This window comes from Macadamia integrifolia, chromosome 14, assembly GCF_013358625.1.
Source record: "Macadamia integrifolia cultivar HAES 741 chromosome 14, SCU_Mint_v3, whole genome shotgun sequence".
In the NCBI taxonomy this organism is placed as follows: Eukaryota; Viridiplantae; Streptophyta; class Magnoliopsida; order Proteales; family Proteaceae; genus Macadamia; species Macadamia integrifolia.
In genome coordinates, this window is record NC_056570.1 from 30,327,069 (window position 1) to 30,337,464 (window position 10,396).

Here is a 10,396-nt window from a genome sequence, read left to right on the forward strand (position 1 = left end):
TATCAAGCACAAAACATAGATCAAAACATCAAGACATCAAGTCATCAAACTATAAAGTATTAAACTATCAAAGTACCAAATATTCAAATCAAATCATTCAATCAACCACGGACCACCTAAAAATTAAAATGATTCAATCACGTAATCACCCACCTAAAATAGAGATAGTGTGCCAATAACTAATGCAAATAGTCAAAGTATCAAACAAACCATAGAACATCCACCTAAAACATTCAAAGAGTATTTAATATTACATCAAAATATCAAATGACTATCTTCTTTCTCAAAATATTTCAATATTCCCTTCAAATATTGCAGCCCTTTGTCCTCCAAAATGATGTGTTGAGTAGTTACTCTTAAGACCACAAGTGTGTTTTACACTCTTACCATTCCAAGAAACTGCAACCAAAAGTGAAAGAAGATTTAAGACAACATAGTGACACTTTCAAAACATAAATTATGAAATACATGCAAATGTAAACTATGGTATACCTATTCCATAAGATTGAGCTTATCCTTCTCTAGGAGTAGGACCAGCTGAAGAACTAGCTATTGCACCTCTCTCCTTTTCAATGTGCAATAGTTCCAGCACATTTCTAAGTGCATTATCCACGTCAGTGGGATCATCAAAAGGCTCAGCTACATACAAAGTAAAATAAGAAACTAATTAACTAATTAAGACAACTAAAGATGAAAAATATACTGAATGAAAAATTACCTCTGAAGTCTATATCAAACATCCAATCCCGAAGGCATATTAATGCTTTAGCATTGGTAGGTAGGAGTTTGCTCCGATATTTATCAATAACACGACCCCCTGCGCTAAAAGCCGACTCTGAAGCAACTGTAGAAACTGATATAGCCAAGACATCACGAGCCATTCGAGCCACATCTAAATACCTTGACCCATTTGCTTTCCAGAATGCCAACACATCATACTCATCATATTCATTATCATTGAATGGGATCTTGGGTTCATCTAGATATATATCCAATTGAGATTTACTTCCATTATCCACCTAAGCAAGCTCGGATACCATAAATTCCTATGAAAATTGAGAAATAGCCGAAATATTAATCATTACTAAGATTAGCAATGAATGTTGAAAACTTGTATCAAAAAATAAATCAAAATTACTATCAAAATGTAAATTTACTTACAAATGTTGTTCTAGATCTCCCAGGACGATGGACAAGTGTAGGAACATCATGGTCACTTAGTTGCATACTCTTGTACTCATCAAATAATTGATTCAAAGAATTCCTCACATTGTTGCACATAGTAGATGGATTTAAGTCCAGGTTGCAAAGTTTAGAAAATGCCCAAGTCACAAAACTAAGTTTATATCGAGGATCAAACACCAAAGCAATGGCCAAAATTGGACTATATTCACTCCAATATTTGTCAAATTTTTTCTTCATTTCCACTGCCATTGGCTTCATAAAGTTGAGCCCACGTGATACCTCTTGTAATAAACTTTTGTGAATCTCCCAAACATTTTCAAAATATAAATTTGCTGTGGGATACTTGGAACCAGAAAGAAAAACAGTAATTGCATAGAAGGGATACAAAAAACTCGTTAATCTCTCAATCTTCAACCATTGTTCAGAACTAGGACAAGTTTTAAAGTTGACATCCACTAGTCCAAGGTTCTCAAATGCTTTATAATAAAATAATGCAGAATCAAGCATGAGATAGGTTGAGTTCCACCTTGTGGAGACATCAACACGTAAGCCCTTACTACTTTGTAATCCCAATTGCTTACAACTTTCCAAGAATTTTACTTTCTTTGCTTGTGATCCTTTCACATAGGCTATACTAGATCGCACCAACACCACAGAGTCATCTATGTATTTCAGCCCATCTTGTACAATAAGATTGAGAATATGTGCACAACACCTATTATGAAAGTGTAATCCTCTACATAAAAGAGCATTCTTCAAATTAAAATTTTTCTTTAGCAAGTCAAAAAAATAGAAATTAGCTGTGGCATTATCTAAAGCAATTGAAAACAATTTCCGATCAATACCCCAGTCAGACAAGATTTTTGAAACCATTTCACAAATATGGATGCCAGTGTGTGGAGGTGGCATGATGCAAAACTTCAACAACTTCTTATGCAACACCCAATCCTTATCAATGTAATGACAGTCAAAGCAATGTATCCATCATTAGTGATAGATGTCCACAAATCACTTGTCAAAGAAATCCTCCCAGCAGATGAATTAAGTAAATTCTTGATTCTAATGGACTCCAAATTGTATAACCTCAAAATATCCGACATTTATGTGTTTTGAGCAATATGGGTGTAGTCCGGAAAAAGATATGTAATCAACTCTCTGAACTCCTCATACTCAACAAAAACTAAAGGTAACTCATGTCTCACAATAAGCTTTGTAACTTTGTCACGCACAAAATCCTGGTCAACTTTTTTGTCCCTTAACATTACTTTCCCTTCATTTACACCCAAAATCATTTGGGTGCTTGTGTTTCCTTTGTTTTTCCTTTTTGGGTAATGTAGAATATGTCTCCTAAGACTTCCAGTTCTATTAATATTACTATCAGCCTTCTAAACTTGCTTACAACTTTTGCATTCAACTCGGTTCTTCCCATCATCAAAACCCTTCCCATCAATGATTGTGAACTCATCCCAAACTGCACTCCTTCTTTTCCTTTTGGTAGTTTCGTTTGTTTCAAGTGTTACGACACTTGAAGGTTCTGTTGATGGAATTCTAGGAATATATGGTCCATCATCAGACATAACATCAGCATGTGACCCACAATTGGGTTCATCTTCTATATTGATGGACATTTTTATAAGTAATAAGAACACATATGACATGTTAATAAAATAAGAACACCAAGCTTACAAATTCAAAAATGACCCCTTTAAGTTGGAAGCAAATAAGAATATGCCCTAATTAAGAGATCCTCTATAAATCTTAATCACTTTCCCTTCTTAAATTAGCCCTATATAATACACTATTGCATGCTGCCTAATCTATAATCTAAAATGAGGTATGAACTGCATTGAGTTAAAAAAAAAAAAAAAAAAAAAAAAGATATTAGCATGCGCATTCTAAAAATTTTCCTAGACTCCACAAAGAAAACCATTAACCATGGTACTGTTGGGATGCATCTATGATATTTTTATAATTCACTAAAATAGGGTAGAAGAAGAAAACATGCATGAACCACCATCCTTTACTCCACAAAATCGGTAACATAAAATTTGATTCAAAATCTCAGATTTGAAGAAGTTGAAAAAGCATAAATAAGATTCAAAAATAAAATATGGAAGGATAAAATTGACTGAAATTTGAATCTTGTTTCAATACTTGATCAACCAAATAGATTGAAAATTTAGAAGGGTTTAATTGGGTGATAAACCCTCTTTAAAATCCAACTAATGCAACCCAACTCCTGACAAGCATACTCGGATACCCCATTTCAGTCCTATTATATCACCATTTACGACTAACTTCAGATTCACATGTTAACAACTCAGATATTCTATTCACAAAAGGGCCAAAAAATATGAGAAGCTTGAATCAAAAGAGGATATACCTGGAGGCTGGAGTACCGGAGAAAGAGCTGAAATTTGTAGAGAGAGAACTTGAAGGTTGCATGGGTCTCAAATCGGCTGTTAGAGGAGGGAAACTTTGGTTCTCAATTAAAGCACATGCTTTACCGCTTTACCTGTCGTCGCTGTCGAGGTGCAAACCGTGCAATCAAACAAAAAAAAAAAAGAGTTTTACATGTCGAGGGACGATCGGCAACCAGCAGGCTTCAAAATGGGTTCAGACTTCAGAGTAGTCTGAAGTGTGAATTGCGTATGTGATTAAGGCTTTGATCTTTACTTTCAACTTCAAGTTTCAGGTTAGCGGCGTTAGCCATAGCCGTTGGCCGCTGCTGCTCACTCGCTTAGTTGCTTAGGTTTTGATTCTTTTGAAAAATTAGGGCTTCAAAAGCCTTTTGACAGGTTGAAGTTGATAACGTTGGGCACTTGAGCTAGTGTTGGACACTTGGGCTTGGCCCACTTGAGTGTTGGCCCACTTAGGTTAGTGAGTTTTAAGTTCGGTTTTATCTCGGGTCGGTTTGGATCGGTTCTGATTTTGGTGCACATTTCCGGCATTTCTGGTGGCCCAATGGTCTAACCCAAACAGAACCGAGACCGGATTCAATTTAAAATACAAACCAAAATCGGCCCAATAAGACACCGGTTCAATCCGGTCCGGTTTAACCGGTCCGGTTTAGATATTGACACCCCTAGTCTTGGTGTAGAAACCATGCTGCCTTCTAGGCTTCTTTTTCCCTTTATTTTTTTTAGAAATATATAAAAACTACTTGATTATCAAAAGAAGGGAAGAAGAATGCTACCTAATCGTGTGCCCGCACAACAATGCGGGGGCAATGAGGGGGCATAGCATCAACAAGGGGTGGGTATTTTGTATTTTATAGGGTATGCAGATTGTGTGAAGTTTATCCAATGCCACCTTGACTTGATTTAAGAAGGCTGAGGTGTTCTTCCCATAGTTTGAAAAACCAGACCGAACCAATGGGTGAACCAGAAAAAGTGAAACTGCCATCTTTTCTGGTCTGGTCTACTAAGGACCACCCCCTTCAAAAACCAGACAAAACCGGGCAGATTTTGTGAACCATCCGATTTGCAAAGTGGTTTTAATTTGTTATTTTTTGAGTTTATATTTATTACTATTTTCTTCTTTAGTCAAAACTATGGCTCTTTCTATCAAAACCGGCTTGAACCATCATGAACAGATTTGAATAGCTTTATGGTTTACCCTGTGGTCCGGTTTTAAAAAACTATGGTTCTTCCAAACTAAAACTATCGATCTCGAAGGAAATAAAGGCTGTTTCTGGACCATGGTTCAAATTTTAGAATATGCTTTAGATCCTAGTCAAATGGCTGAAAAATAAGGGCGACGGCTGAGGCAAAAGAAAAGAAACGACGATCACCGTTGGATAACAAAAAATGTCTTTATGGCTTATCGAAAGGAAAAATTTTCATTGAATTGCTTTTTCTTAGAGTGCTAACCTCATTTTCATGTTAGAGTATATTTTGTTTTAATTGTTACTACATTTTCTGTTATTTTAAATTCATCTACTCTTATTTATTAGTATTTTGCATCATTTACACACCATATTGGATTTTTCGATGTAAACTTTATAGGCCTTTTTTGTTTGATGGATAAAAGTAGAAAAAGCAGAAAAAGGTGGGAGAGATGCACTTTTTTATAAAATACCAGAAAGAGTTCTTGTTTGTTTGGTTAATGGGGTGGGAAATAGGAAGGAACAACCATTCTTAAAATTGCCACAAAGTATTCTTGAAGCTCAAGATTTAAAATATGAGATTCCATTAGTCGGCAATGAGTTTGTATCTGACAAATAAGCTTACGATTTTTAAAATTTATATGAGCGAAGAATTAGATTTAGCATCCAAAAAAGCCGATTAGCAAAAAATATAAAAATATATTGCATAGTGAAGAATATTTGAATGCTCAAAAGCTAACAAAAAGTGGATAGATAAAATCTCAATCTAAGAAATAGTTGTCGAGATAGTAGAATTTGTTGTAAAACAAGAATGGTGGTAAAACTCATGAATGATGAGATATAGTCAATTATTGAAATTGTATATGAGTAAAATCATCATCTTGCAACTGAGACAGAAGCTTTTTTGCCTAGATCACATAGGCTGTACAACCTACATGGTCTATTCATATTTCTACATTGGATAATTCAAAACCAATAAAACATGATTTTTCATGTGAGAAAGCTAAAGAACATGAAAGTCTTGGCTTTACATAAGGAGACTATAAAAATGATTTAGTAACAAAGCTGTGAGGGAGTTGAAAAATAGAGATATTCAAGTATTTGGAAAATAAGCGTATAAAGATCCAATGTTATTTCACAGTGTGGAAATTGATGAAGAAAATAAAATAGTAATTTTTTGGGTGGATATATATAAGGTCGGTTCAAGATTACTTTTTCTTTAATGACGTGGGATGCTTTGATGCAGCCTATAAGACAAGAAGCATGGTTGGCTATTTTCACTATGTTGGTATAAACCATTGTAAGTAAAGAGGTATTTTTGGTACTATATTGCTTTTGAATGAAACAACATAATCTTTTATTTTGTTGTTTTAAAAATTTTTAAAGATATGTTTGGAAGAGCACTAAAGGCAATTCATAAACATCAACATGTTGTTATAAGAAAAATTATTGTTATTGTAATGGCAGAGTCATGTCATCACCTTTGTTTGTGGCATATATGCCTTGTTGCCATTAAAAAACACTCTATTGTCTATACTCTTAATTAGATTCAACAAAAGTTTCAGGAACGTTATATATGGTCCTAAAATCAAAGAAAAAATTTTCCTTAGCTTGTGATGGATTGCTAAAAGAATTCAATCTTGAAGAAAATAAACGATAGATGATTTATTTGCTATTCGAGAGAAATGAACTCTAATAAATGGAAGGGAGTCCTTTTGTGTAGACTTGATAACATTTCAACAAAGTGAGAAATAATGCTTATCTTAAGAGATACTTGAAAAGAAAATACAATATTTGCTAGTTTGTGAAGTGGTATGAAAAATCAATTGACTGGTAATACTTAGATGAATTAATTGAAGATTTTATATCCAATCAAACAACAACACATCTCAGCCTTATTCTAACTACATGGGGTCGACCAACTATTAAATATGCCTCCTAGTGACACAACTTATTCCAGCTCACAAGCTAAAAAATGCCATTATTTTATTATTGTATAAGTTTTACGGTATAATTCTCTAAATTAAGAAACAACATCATTTGTTTATTATTAAGAGAAAGAATTAATCACTACAAACCGAAGATAATCACTAATGAAGAGAGCAAAGTCGTGTGAATATTCCAAAAAAAAGAATAACTAAAGAAAAATATGGTTAAACCAAGCAAAGGAGAGAGATCTGACAACGGGAGAATGGAAAAGTATTTGAGATTAAAAAAAGGGTAATTTATAGTGCTATCTCCTAAAGAATGCCACTATTAGAGAGACACCTACTTCATAATACCAAATTATACTCAGACCCCCTACCATCGTCACTATAAATGAAGATTTAAAATGACTGTTGTACCCTTTTGACTAAAACACATGTCCAATTGGGTTTTTGCCTACTCGCTCCTTTGCCATGTTCTAACCCAGGAACGAACTGCTCCTTTGCTGGCATTGTTTGCCGGAAAGATTCATTTGATTTCATTTCTAATTGAGCTTTTCTTTTTCCTCCTTGAGAATTTTCACGGTTCGGGCTCGTACGGCCTTCAGGGAAGCTATTTATGAGGACCCTTCATCTGTTTTGTCAAATTGGAATGCGCTCGATGCAAATCCTTGCAACTGGTCCGGCATTAATTTCTTGTTCACTAGGTCGAGATCATGTTATCAAGCGGTAAGAGAACCTGCCAATTTCTTAGCATATTTAACTGTCTTTGCATAGGCCAAGAGCTGGTCCTCCAGTGTCCACTTGGATACATAGTAAGCTAGTTTAGCCAAGATTTTAGCAAATTTGATATAATTTTTCCTGTTAAGGCTGTTGGATTTGTAGCAGTTTCCATCTCACTTTGAGTTCAGAACTGATACTAAGTTGTTTCATTACCCTGTCTAGGTTATCTGAAGATCTATATGCATAGTTAAGTGGTTTGTGAATTTTCGTTGACGGGGCAGTGGAGGTCCAATTCTTCCCAAGATTATCCCCGACCACAGAAGAAGGTTTGTAGAGACTGGATCGGGCGGCAGGAGCCGGGGATGGTTGGTGAGTCCATGAAGGTTTGTTTGAGGAACAGGAAGAAGATGCAGGTTTTGACTGCGTGGCGGAGAAGGAAGTGGAAGAAGGAAAGGAATAAAGAGAAGTGTTCCTTGTTGGAGTTTCAGATCGTTGAGGAGCGAGGGCGATTGTTAGACAAATCGAAGCCAAGACCGAAATCGAGCTCATAGTTATTGAAAGAAACTGATCCCCTTTGTGGATTGTTCACCTTTCCTAAGTTAGAGTTCATGGTTTCTATCAAGATCTAATAAAGCGGAGGCGACACCAAATCGAAGAAAATGAAGAGAAGAAGAATGTGATCAGATTAGAGAATTCAAGAGAACTTACCAAAATCGAGGGAAGTCGAGGTGGAAGTAGATGGAAGAGAGAAAGCTTGGTCTGGCCTGTTTGATGCCAAACTCCACGCGGCTTCTCAATTCGGCTACATAGTAACGGCTACAGTCCAGCTCATGGAATATTAATGGATGCTGAGGCTGAGACTGAAACACTGGAACTGCGAGTGATTCAGAGAAAGGAAGAAAATGAGAGAGAGAGAGAGGGGGGTATATTAGGTATTTCATATTTTTTAAGGATATTTTAGTATTTAAAAATATATATATTAACTGACATTACATATATAAGATATATTCCACAACAGTGATTGATGGTAAGGGATTTGAATATAATTTGGTATTATAAGAACAAATTGTATCTTAGTGACATTCACTAATGGGTTAATGGGTGGCGTCATAAATTATCAAAAAAAAAAAAAAATGAAAGAAATGGTTTTTATCCGAGAGTGCCTCTGCATCTAAACACAAGGGCAAATCCTTAATAGGACACGATAATCATTTCATCTCTGGTGTGTGTATGGCGAAAGGGCTGCTTTTGGAAAAGAAAACTTTGTACAAACAAAAGGTAAACCTGACCGTGAAACTCTCTCTCACGCTTCACTTTTCATGTGGGCCCATTATAATGGAGGATCAAAATCAACAACTTACATCACCTACTGACGTAGTCGTGAAGACATCAACAACTTACGTCACCTAACATGAACAAAGAAGATGCGTCCGGTTATTCGCGGGAAGAAATTTAAAGAAAAGCTCGAAAAAATTAACTAACGGTAATCATCTCTTCCGTTTCCTTTCGTTTGCCCCATAGGGAACCAGATCCTCTCAAGTAAAGAGTGACAGAGAAAGTGAGTACTCCCTGGTCTTTGTCTTTATGGGTTAAGGGTATCAAATGTGTTTCTCCTGTGCCTCCACTTTGCATCTTCAAACTCTCTGGTCTTTGTCTTCTGAAGTAAACGGTACCAAACGTGTTGGAGTTTCCTTCTTGGTTTGGTTTTCCAGATTCGTCATCTATAAAGTGAAAAATATTAGCACATCAACCAGTCACAGTTCACCGTAAGAGCACAAAAGGGAAAGGAGAGACAGAGACGATGTGCGATTGCTGCGGTTTCACCGATTGCTGCGGATGCGCCAATTGCTGCTGCGATTGCTGCGCAGTTGGTGGCAGGTGCAAATTCTGCAAGTGCTGTAAATTGGGTGTTAAGTTCAGGCCCTTGGCGTTTATCCTGGGTCTACCCTTTATCTCTATATCTTTCAACTTCTCCATCATTGGAGCCATCTTCTGGCTCATTGGGTTCGTTCTCTCTCTCTCTCTCTCTCTTCTCTTGATGTTATGATCGAATGGTTAATTTGATTGAGAGGGTTTTTGTTTTTGTGGGTGGGTTCTCTGTTAACAGGTCGCTGCTGAAATGCATATGCCCTTGTAAATGCGTGGTGCGCTTAGTGGGTTTTGCAATGTGGATGCTCAAAGCCCCTTTTCTCGTCATGATTTGGTTCTTCGAAAAGATCGGGTGCTGAGGAGGAATTTCACTTCTTTCTGTGTGTTAGGGTTTGAAGGTTTCCACATAGCCTCCTCTAAATAGTACCTCTCCGAAGCCCGAAACTGGGACACGCTCTCGCCCCTTGTTATATTATTTACTCCACTATTGTGTTCTCTGCTTGTGTGGTTTTTTTGTTTGTCTTAGAATCCTTGATTTTGGGATAGGGTTGGATGGTTGTTGGAATGTGGGAAAGTATACCAGCAGATTCCATTTTATTTTTCCTCATCTCTCAGGCCCGTTTGTTTAGTAGGCACCATGGATTCATTGGGGTGGGATTCTTATGGGAATGGAATTCATATGCGATCATCCTGGGCATCGTTTGATAACGTTTCTCAACAGAAACTGTTTTTCACGTTTTCATTTCCGAGAACGAATTTTTTGGTATTTGATATACATGTTTTTCGAAACGTATTTTGCAGACATAATGCCACTAAAAAACCCAATAGTATCATCGGATGCCCAAAAGGGAGAGAGGGTTCGGTTGCCTGTATTTAGGTTTAAATAGTTGAAAGATTTATCGGGCATAATAGCCTTTTTTTTTTTTTTTTTTTTTCTCTTAAATTCGTTTCTAGAAATGACAAAACAAGTTCGACTTGTTTTGTCAAAGTTGTTTCTAGAATTGTAAATAGGCATAAATTTTGATTTATGTTTCTAAAAACAAGTGAAACAGAACAACTTTATCAAACGCTTTTTAAGCTGCTTCTC